Below are 12,540 nucleotides of genomic sequence, written 5' to 3'. Positions count from 1 at the left end.
GATATGCTGAACCACAGTTGGCAATTCAGTACTAAATACTTTAATATTCACAGAATGAATAAACATTCATATAAAGGTACTTTAGCACACTTGCTAGATGCCATAACTAATCAAAGTTAAAATACATGATGGAGGAAGGTGATTATCTATTATACTGTGTGTTTCATTGAATTTACATTATCATCTGACAGTTTAGTGAATACAATTCCTGAGAGCTTACCCACTGTTGTAGTGTCTGCAATGATTGTCTAAGCAACAAAATCTTGCCCCTATCCACAATCTTTCATTCCCTATTAGTGTCATCTGGTCCTCAGCCCAAGAAGCTACCTTCCTCAGTCTTGACCTCCACCTCACAGATGGCTCATTTAGTACTTCCATTAACATCAAACCAACCAACCAGCAACAATAGCTCTCATTTTGATAGCTGACACTCATTGCACACTGAGAAGTCCCTTCAATACAACCTAGCCATCCATGATCATTATCTCTGCTGTGACAGGCAGTCCCTCTCCAAATATCCGTAGGGTCTAGCTGAGGCCCCTGCAGACTGAAATTATCCTCCCCACACTGTCCAGAAATAGATCTCCCACTCCTTGCCTCCCCAGTCACCTATCATTCCCCACATACCTGTGGACCAGCTACAACAAAAAAACCACAATAGGCATACTCTGTATCATACATGTGATACCCGTGATAGTATTGTATTTTTTTACTACTGAACGTCCTAAGTTACTGATTACGAAGTAAGACATGTACATGTACTTCTACACAGTACTCATCAATTGCTTACTCTAATTCATGAATTAAAACAAAATATTGCTTATCGTCCTTTTCACTTGTCGAATAGGAGTGGTGCTTTGGTTATATCCACACTTCTATGTGTTAAGTTTTTACATCTGTCATAGATTTTGTATTGGTATTTTATCGCATATCTTTATCTCCACGGGAAACACTCAATTTCTACATCTGTCAGTGTTTGTAAGAATAACATGAGTTATCTGGGCATTTTGTACAGCGACTGTGGATGCTGGAACAGTTTTTGGTGTTACCAGTGCTAAATATGTGTTTCGTAATGAACAGTGATACTACATCAGCTAACATATTAACAAAAATAATCATTTTTAAAAATATAATGTAACTGGATAGATAAAAAATCTACTCACTATGAAAGTTTAGGATGTGTGCATGCTTTCAGAGCCAGGGGCTCCACCTCTCGGCAGAAGGGTTGAAAGGGAAGGAACAGGGATGAAGAAAAAGGATTTGGGAGGTTTAGGAAACAGGACTACAGAAAAGTCGCAAAGAACCCTAAGCCGAAGGAGACTATGAAAAAGAAAGACTGATTGTGGGGAGTGTTGATTATTTCTTAACAGTTTAATTTTTCATTTTATTAAAATAACTGTCGTCTCATTGACAAATAGTACTGTATTGTGCACCACAAAGTTAAAGGTGTTTGGTATAGACCCTTGTGGAATGCCACAGGTGACTGGTGTCTATTTTATAAACAGTCAAAGATTTAGTTTTGCTGCTTGATAGTTCTTTGTCTTTCAGTTGCTTAGAAATGACTGAACCCCTTCCATTGATAAAACCATATGAAGTTGTTTTAAAATTTCTCAAGGAGAATGGGGTGATCAAACAAGCTTCTTTTTTTAAAAAAAATCTAGGAATATACTTAGTATTTGCTTTGAGTTTCAGACTGTATAGTAGCCTCTCTTTGATTTAAGGCTTCTTGAACCATGCTGTTAGTGAGTATATTATTTTTGCTAATACATTTTGATAACTTGTCATGTGCAATGATTTTGACCTCGAGTTTTATATCCTGGTTCGTTGGTCTGGGGAGAGAACCAAACAGTGAGGGCATCAGTCCCATCGGATTAGAGAAGGAAACCAGGACTCACGACCCGTCCTCACAGCATCAATTCTGCCAGTACCTCGTCCTCCTACCTTCCAAAGTTCGTGAGGTACTGGCAGAATTGAAGCTGTGAGGACAGGTCGTGAGCCGTGCTTGGGTAGCTCAGTTGGTAGAGCACTTGTCCGCGAAAGGCAAAGGTCCCAAGTTGGAGTCTCGGTCCGGCACACAGTTTTAATCTGTCAGGAACTTTCATATCACCGCACACTTCACTGCAGAGTGAAAATCTCATTCTGATTACCTCCTGCTTTGTGAATATGTATGATTTTAGATGTTTTCATCACTTTTGAAGTGGAAAAAAATATTGGATTGGAGTGAGTACGCACATGTGTATAGTGGTACAAATAATTTTTGGAAACATTTCGTGATTGTTCTAAACATACCATCATTTCCTGCTGAGTGTATAACTCTTTCCTCTTGGGTTAGATTGACAATAATACACACTGCATGTGTAAAAGTTTGGGTTTTGTTTCTAATTTGTTACTTTTTTTATATATTGTTTCATATCATCAACAGTTCTGGTAAAGTTACTACTGAAAAAGTTTGTTGTTTCCGTTGGACTAAACCAAGTGAGATGGTGGAGCGTTAAGACATTCGACTCATATTCAGGAAGACAACAGTTGTAATCCATGTTTGGCCATCCAGATTTAGGTATTGTACACACATCAAAAAAAGTTTTGCATCATCCTGGTTCCCAGAACTCCTGAAGATAGATGTTGACTGTGGATATTGTATCACAGACACAGTCCCTTTGACTGTTCAGAGATATCGCTAAACCCACCCAAAGATGTAAACAATCATGCATGAGCAGCACCTATTAGAGAGAGGGGGTCCGACAGCCGATCAGTTCCAGTCATTCCACCAGGAAGGGGGTATAAGGCTCGTATTGTCTGTAGTTCAACCATACCTAGACAGACAATACCGCGGTTCGATTGTGTCCGCATTGTTACTTTGTGCCAGGAAGGGCTCTCAACAAGGAAAGGGTTCAGGCATCTCAGAGTGAACCAAAGCGATGTTGTTCGGACATGGAGGAGTTACAGAGAGATAGGAACTGTCGATGACGTGCCTCGCTCAGGCCGCCCATGGGCTACTACTACAGTGGATGACCACTACCTATGGATTGTGGCTCAGAAGAACCCTGACAGCAACGCCACCATGTTGAATAATGCTTTTTGTGCAGCCACAGGACGTCGTGTTATGACTCAGACTGCACAATAGGCTGCAGGATGTGCAACTTCACTCCCAACGTCCATGGTGAGGTCCATCTTTGCAACCATGACACCATGCAGGGCAGTACCGATGGGCCCAACGACATGCCGAATGGACCGCTTAGGATTGGCATTACATTCTCTTCACTGATGAGTGTCACATATGCCTTCAACCAGACAATAGTTGGAGACGTGTTTGGAGGCCTTAGACACATTGTCCAGCGAGTGCAGCAAGATTGAGGTTCCCTGCTGTTTTGGGGTGGCATTATGTGGAGCCAACGTACGCCGCTGGTGGTCATGGAAGGCGCAGTAACAGTTGTATGACGTGAATGGCATCCTCCGACCAATAGTGCAATCATATTGGCAGCATACTGGCGAGGCATTCGTCTTCATGGATGACAATTCACTCCCCCATTGTGAACATCTTGTGAATAACTTCCTTCAGGATAACGACATCGCTCGACTACAGTGGTCAGCATATTCTCCAGACATGAACCTTATTGAACATGCCTGGGATACATTGAGAAGGGCTGTTTATGGATGACGTGACCTACCAAACACACTGAGGGATCTACACTGAATCGCCGTTGAGGAGTGGGACAGTCGGGACCAACAGTGGCTTGATGAACTTGTGGATAGTATGCCACGACGAATACAGGCATGCATCAATGCGAGAGGACGTGCTACTGGGTAGTAGAGGTATCGTTGTGTACAGCAATATGGACCACTACCTGTGAAGTTCTCGCTGTATGGTAGTACAACATGCAATGTGTGGTTTTCATGAGCAATAAAAAGAGTGAAATGATGTTTATGTTGGTCTCTCTTCCAGTTTTGTGTACAGGTTCCAGAACTCTCGGAACCGAGGCGATGCAAAACTTTTTTTGATGAGTGTACAACTACTCCCCTAAATCGTATAAGGAATGGCATAATTTTAGCTTGCGTAATTAAGTTTGCTAATATGTTTGCTCATCCATCAGAGGTTGCTTTTGCTTATATATTTCAGGTAGTGTTCGATTTTTATGGTATGAGACTAATTCTTTTAGTGATCCATCTACTTACAGTTCTCCCCACAATATTTCCTGTACATAAAGGGAAGGGTACTTCCAGATGGAGTACTAGAATATCTAAAAATAAGGTGGACATATCATTTACATTTACAGTGCCATGAACTCATGATTAAAAACATTATTCAATAATCCATTACAGTGGTTTCTTTTCCTGGGTGAAATGCCTTCATTTCAGTTTTAGCCTTATGTTTCCAGAGATTGTTTCTTTAACAATCATTCTAGTGATTAGGACTAGTTATCACTTAATCCTGACATGCACACTCTAAGTGTAATAAAATAAGGATATGTAATGTAAAGAATTTTGTACTAGATTTGTATTATACCAGATGCTAGGAATTATGTACAATTATGTGTGTCTGATATATAACAGATCTAGTAGAAGTCAATATAATAGAGGGAAACATTCCACGTGGGAAAAATATATTTAAAAACAAAGATGATGTGACTTACCATACGAAAGCGCTGGCAGGTCGATAGAAACACAAACAGACACATACATACACACAAAATTCATGTTTTCGCAACAAACTGTTGCCTCGTCAGGAAAGAGGGAAGGAGAGGGAATTTTGTGTGTATGTATGTGTCTGTTTGTAGTTCTATCGACCTGCCAGCGCTTTCGTATGGTAAGTCACATCATCTTTGTTTTTAGATCTAGTAGAAAGTTTGTTACGTTAAAATTATTTATTTTTTTATAGTGTCATGCCTTTATACAGATTCATTGGTTAGTAGCGCCATTTGGCACTGTTTTCGTGTAGCTATGATGCTGTATAGTGGCTGCTTCTCTGACAGCCGTAATACAGGTACTTCCTTGTTCCTGTAGCTGATTAGCTGATGTTGCGAGTGACATGCCTTATTTACGTTCACATATAAACTGTTTCTCCTGTCAGTCATCTTGTAGTAAATCACAAGTGTGCCAATACCATCAGTACACACACACACACACACACACACGGCTGAAATTGTAAATTACATAATCGTGATGACTGTCTACTTCTGGTAAGATCATAACTTTATACCATCTGCCAAATATACTTTTGTATATCTTTTATTTTTGTCACGATCTATTACTTTTCAGTAGGTACATGACAACAGGAGTGATTCAGCTCAACAGACTGTCATGATGTGTAATGCTTGGTGGCTGATACACACTGAATTAAGTAATACTTTTTATTGGTATGTGTCATATAATGGAAGTTTAAATATTAAATGTATTTTGCTATTGTTTAACTCTTACATGCAATTTTCTGTATTTTAGATCTGTAGATGGCTTGGCAATGAGCTAAAAGCAGTTATTAATAAGGGATTTTTTGCGATCTTGACTTAGGATTTTTATCCACACATGTCACTAAAACAAATTGTGATCCAGGCAGTGTTTCTTCATTTATTAATGCATCTGAGACCACAGATCTGATGACACAGCACCAATGATGAAAATATAATTTATCATACATTCATATCATTAAAATGCTGGTAAGAGTACTTTCTTGTAGATATTTGTGGAATAAAAATTGATTGCTTACTGCACTCTCTAGGGAGATTTAAAAACTGTTGTTATTTAATTTACACTACATTTGATGTGGTGGTAGAGGATCATAGTAGGACATTAACAATGAAATGGATGACTAACATCAGTCCAGAGGTACTTATGAAGAGCATCCAATTCATTTTCCACCACAGAACTGCAGTGATCCCTAACCTAAGATAGCTGACCTTAATAAGTTTATCATAAGAATTTTCATCATCTGTATTTGTAGTAATGTAGAAGTGGTGATATATTGTTGCTAAATGCATCTGCATCTCTTTTGCATGCCACATTAGGGCACATATGGTGTTGTTGTTGTTGTTGTTGTTGTTGTTGTTATCGACAGTGGCATCTTTAGTCTGAAGACTGGTTTGATGCTTCATTATCCTGTGTCAACCACATCATCTTTGAATAACTACTGCAATCTACATCCTTCTGAATCTCTTTCTGTATTCAACTGTTGGTATCCCTCTACAGTCTCATTTTTTAGACATTTGTGTTCCCTTTTGCCAGCTTCATTTGCTGCATTTTTATATTTTCACCTTTCATCAATTAAATTCAGTATCTCCTCTGCTATGCAAGGATTTCTACTAGGTCTTGTCCTTTTACCTATTTCATCCTCTGCTGCTTTCACTATTTTCCCTCTTAAAGGTACCCATTAATCTTCTACTCTATTCCTCTCCCCTGTTCTGGTCAACCATTGCCTATGCTCACTCTAAAACTTTAAATACCTGTGGTTCTTTCAATTTATCCAGGTCCCATATCCTTAATTTCCTACCTCTTTGCAATTTCTTCACTTTTAATCTGCAGTTCATAACCAATAAATTGTGGTCAGAGTCCACATCTGCCTCTGGAAATGGCTTAGAATTTAAAATATATATAATGTGCCACTATAAAGTCCCCTTTTGCTTTCAATTTGCAAATACTGTACAGGAAGAATGTCTGTCGGTGGCTTCCACATAAGCTCATATTTCTCTGATTTTACCATCATGGTTATTTTGTGAAAGGTGTGTGGAAGGAAGTGATACACTGCCTGACTTCTTGGAATGTACACTTTCAGAATTTTAAAAATAAACCTCTCTACAAAGCACAAAACACTGCGTAGGGTCTACCTCCGGAGTTCGACAAGTGTCTGTGACACTATCACACTGAACAAACAAACTTGTGATGAAATTCACTGCAAATCTATGGATGTTCTCTATCTTCACTATTAATCTTATCTGGAAGGCTCCCATAATGATGAGAAATGTCCAACAATCAGCCAAGTTGCTTTTCCTAAGCTAGTTTTATATGTTAATTCCAACTGAAATTGCTCTAGGCCCATACTTCTACATATTTTACATTTGTTTATGTTCAGGGTCAACTGCCAGTCACTGCACAAAGCGTTGATCCTCTGCAAGTGATCCTGCATTTTGCTCCGATTTTCTGTTTGTGTGACTTCTCTTTGTAGAACAGTATAATCAGTGAACAATCTTGTGGAGCTTCCAACAGTATCCAGCTGGTCAGTTAGATACAATGTGCATAGTAAAAGTGCTTTAAAACTCTTTTGGACAACACACAAAACTATTTGTGCAATGGATGATTTCTTTCCGTTATGAATGATATGGTGAATACTATCTGCTCAGAAGCTCTCAGTCCACTCACAAAGTGAATATTATGTAAGCTGGTATTTTGTTCATCAAGTGACTCTGGGGAACTGCATCAAATGCCTTCTGGATGACAATAAACCTGAGTGTCGCTATCTACTGACTCGTGGATCTCGTGGACAAATAGAATGAGCTGAGTTTCACAAGGTAATCATTTGCAGAACCCATATGGATTTCTATAGAGGAGATTTTCAGTCTCCAAAAGGTCATAATACACTGGCATAAAACATGTTTCTTAATTATACAACAGACTGCCATCGGGAATACGGGTCTGCAGGTATTCACATCTACATTATAATCCTTTGTGACACTTGGAATGACTTTCACCCTTTTTCAATTGCTTGGAATGCTTTATTGATCCAGAAACGTAGAAATGATAAACTTCTGCTACAGAGAAAACAGGTTCTTAAAATCTCTGCATCATCATTACCAGATTGTTCAGACTGATTATATAATGAACTCAATAGCAGTTGGGGGTTCTCAATGGATAGTTTCGTGCACTGATGTACAACAGAAATTTCATGCCAGCATCAGTAATATTTTTTTTTGGTACTACATGTATCAATAAAGACATTAAAATATATTAATACATAAACATCGCTGTTGTCAGTATTTTACAGTTACAATTTTTTTGCGTGAGAATGGTAACTTTTATTCACCAGGACAGCAATGTGGGCTCTCTACAGCTCTTCAGAGGTTTCAGTTTTTACCTTCCATGAACATTATTAAAACAATTCGATTTCTTAGTCTCCAGTAGAGCAAAGATGCTTCTATATCAAATTATGTAGGCTACTGCTACGTGTGCGATGGGCAGCAGTACCTGGACCAATATAATTCACAGCATGGAAGAATGATAGGCTGAACGTCACTGTGTGTGCTCTAGTCCCTCACTTATTGTCCTCAGTTATGAATACAAGAATAGGCCATGAGTCAAAAATGGCTTTATGGATCTTGATTTCTCTCACTGTGTGTGTAATGGTACAGCAAAGTTATGCTGTGCAGTACAGAAGCTATTTTCACTTGCTGCCTGAGGCACTGCCTATTCTTCATGTTTTATTGCCACAACAACCAAATATCATGGTACTGAGTATTGTTGCAAATATGTAATCTGAAGAGGCTCTATCAATTAGGAACATACAGTTTTTCAGTCCACCTTTATTTCAACATTGTGCATTAAGTCAAATTATTCCCATGCACAGTAATGACCTGTTTGTACAGCATAACAAACAGTGTGTTAGCTTGTGAGACAACAAAATGAGCCAAACTCAGACTGAATCCATATGGCGTATTAATAACCATTGGTCTGATACACTAGCCAGCCAGACAAGGAAATGTCACTAGTTCGGCCTCATTTTTTAAGGAGAAAACAAGTACACTTACAAGATATCAGCCCCAGAAAACAATAATCTGTGAAATCTGGGCCACAATTCTGATAGTATGCAGTTATAATCTTCTGAATGTACAGCTTTCAAACTTAAAGTCCATTTGTTGTATATCACTTGCCTGGCTCCACTGCAGATGTATTCCCTGAGCACAAAGTGCTGTACAACGCAGCAGAATGACAACCAGAGCCTTCCTATTCGCAGTTACATTGGATGTGAGAGAGGTGGACTTATCTGCCCAATGAATTTGATATCTCATTCAAAAACATGTTATTAGATGAGAAAAATACTTAACTAATATGAGTATGTAATGCCAACCTCACGCAAATATGCATTTAATATTATTCTAACAGTAGTGTCATAATAATATTCTACAACTATACACACATTTCAAAATCAAAGTGAACAGATTATTATGAAATGAAATTAATGATTTTTGATATACAATTTAATCCAGCCAATCATGTTGAAGAATAGCACATCCCCTGCAAATGTACTTCACTTTAACAGTGTCAGCCTTAAAATAATAATTTAAAAAAAATGCACAACAGTGATGCTTATAATTAAATGGCCTGCACTACTTCTTAAGGACATACTCGTTCATTTCATTCTTTACACTGCACTTATGAATTGCAACATAAAAGCAAAGAGCTCTGAAACCAGCTACAGTTTAGAAACTATGCGCAGTGAACAAAGCATGTTACTCACTATACTGTATAGTGCTTCATGCTCTGGCATTTAGCAACTGCAGTGGGGTAAAGTGAGTACCAACCGGTGCATGTGCTTGTTTAAAAGGGTCATAACTGTTTACTAACAGAATTACAGCCCAAATTTTTGCACAAGACTGGGACTGATATCTTGCAAGTGTGCTCCCCCCCCCCCCCCTCCCAAAAATATGTCAAGTTGATGATGTTTCCTTGTGAGTGTTTTTTTAAGGTAGTTTTCCATGTACCTCAGAGAAACTATTAAAAATTCAATAACACAAAGAACAAAAGTTTCAACGTGATTCACAGGCAGATGGTGCACACGATCCCCCAACCCTTTTTTAAGTTGACTGATGACTGTGGTGACAGGAAGGGCATCCAGCCAAAAAATGAAATATGCACAAATAATGAAAACAGTGGACCCCCTACAATGGGTTAAACACTAGAAAAGAGGTCATGGGGATAGTACTACAAATCTCAAGACTGATTATTTCCCCAGTTATTTTCAAGTTTTCATTGGTCTTATTTCTATAAAAGTGAATATTTACTGTATAGTTATCTTCTGCTCATTGTCTTTTCTATTTGGTGAGTAGTGATGTCATACAAGAAGCAGAATAATTTTTGTTTCAAATACTGGCTAGTGAAATTCTGCCAGCAGCCTTTCATGATAAATGGGAAATAAAGAACTTCTCCTTTCACATAACACATTTGGGTACCCCACAATCTTAATTAATATTTAAATATTAGTCAAATGACAGATGAGCATGTTACTTCTGTCTTAGACAGGATACATCAATACTGAATTCTTCCAATGAACCTAACCAAACAAATTACTTTCTTTAGAGCAGACTTCTGAATTTGATGCAATTCCTATTGCTTATTAAGGATGATGATAAACATTTTGTTAAGACCAGCACCAGCACTCTTACCATTGATGTTGGAACTGAACACCATCATACTTAAGCTTCTGCATGTAGTTACTGGATTTAATTTAGCTGCATCTGTGGTGCACAAATATTTATTGTAGCAAATGGACATTTTTCCTAATCCCAGCACGAGTACCTTTATATAGATTTTCTTTCGTTTTCCTTTGCACAGTCATGGGTGGTTCATTTGCACCTATTTTTCAGAATTGAACTGGTATGATGTGTCCAATGATTTTTATGATCATAAACGTATTGATTGTGGCTCTGTGAGGCTTGGAAACTATACCTCCAGTGTGGCACTTGCACCCACTGCTGAATACTTCCAATGCACTCTACATGTCTCTTCCCACCCAATCATCATTTGGTCTAAGCTTTTGGCATGCACTGTCAGAGATAGGAGTATTCATATACTACATTTACGCTATATAACCATTTCAGTCCCAAGCTGTAACTCATAAGCCTATGATGAGAAACCTGACTGGTTTTACCATATTTTAAGCTGTAGTGATTCTTGGGGCAGTTTTTGGCATAATAGTAGCATATATATACATTATTGAAAGATTATACTTTTTCATTTTAACTGGTGTGTAATACTTTGCACTTGAATTAATATGTATTCTCATAAGGAACTTTCTATAACATTATTTTGGGGGAAAAAAAAATGATTAGGGGGGCACATGAGAATTTTCCACAAACGAACACAATTTTATTACACAAAAATATTTTAGAATTGAACTATGCAGCTTGTCTTATGTACAGTAATCATATTTGGGTAACTTTTATGAAAATTTTTGTGTTATGTGTTGAAGAACTGTAATTCCCAAAATGTGACTTTGCACTCACAACTCTAGTAGCTTGTATTATTATACCTATTTTTCCAGTCATTTACTTGCCTCTTTCAAAGCACACTATACACTGTTCCTGCATTCTAGAATATTGTTTCCCGTCAATAGTCTGAAAAGATGTAGTTTGAGAAATCTACTGGCAAGTAGTTAGGCGTTTTCCTGTTACTTTGTTGTATGGTGTGGAGTTTACCATCTCTATCAGAATTAACTAGAAAGCCAATTTAGCTCATCACTTCATAGTCTGATGTTCAAACACACCATAAGACTTTTCTTTGGAGTCTGCAACATAGACTGGTGTTGACTTCTCATGACTCTTATCAATAAAGGTGATCCTCTCAAGTGTATAACACACTGTTATCAGGAGTATATTTTGTTTGTCCTCCCAGCACCCTGTTAAGACATTCACTGTTCATATTGCTGAAATTTGAGATTTTGTATTGTGCGGAGGTAATCCTATCCTGGATTTTATTGTAGTCTCCAAAAAACCAATTTTGGCAGCTTCCAGTTCTGAAGCTAGGACAGGAGATTTGTGTGAAATCCATCTGAACACACAGTTTAGCCCTTTTCAGATACCCTCATGAGCAATGGATTTACAAAAATCACTGTGTCTGACTCTGAAAACATATACAGCTTTATGCTTTTTTTAATGGCTTTTGTGGAAAGTATTGCTTAAAAAACATGTGGCCATGAAATTTTCACGTGCCTTCATCTATAGTGATGTTCTGAGATCACATATTGGCACCTTGTGCTGTGGATGATAGCCAGTTTGACTTTTTCTGGCTAATGAATCATCATTTATGTTTATATGAAACTTTCTTACAATACATAGAAAGGTGTTAGGGCTCATAATGTCTGGATGAAAATCGCACAGCATGTTCGAGAGACCAGTGTTCTCATATATTAACAACAATTGCCAGAAACATACTAATTTCAATAAAGGTAACTTCTTTCCCCTTTGACATGGATGATTCATGATCCATAGCTTCCTTATGCTGTTTAGGGCACACATGTTAGTTCGCTACTTCGTGTTTTTCATCATATAATATGTAAGAAAGTATGAAAAAAATCTAGAGGTGCACTGGTCCAATCTAAACTTATATTGCCCTTATATTGTACTGACAATACAGCAGTATCTAGAAACTGATCAGTGGTTACCCAGACTCCCTCAGAGCCCATATGACACTAAGTTCTCACTCTCATCCTTGTTTTTAATGTGATATCCAGAGGAATAATAACATAGTTTGCCCCTGAAGTGTCTTGGTGTTCATTTTATTCTTCTTATTGTACAGTAAAAAATTCATATTTGAGAAAGAAACAACTTTCAACTGAAATAT

The sequence above is a fragment of the Schistocerca serialis genome, chromosome 3 (genome assembly GCF_023864345.2).
Source record: "Schistocerca serialis cubense isolate TAMUIC-IGC-003099 chromosome 3, iqSchSeri2.2, whole genome shotgun sequence".
Lineage (NCBI taxonomy): Eukaryota > Metazoa > Arthropoda > Insecta > Orthoptera > Acrididae > Schistocerca > Schistocerca serialis.
This window is presented reverse-complemented; position numbering follows the sequence as displayed.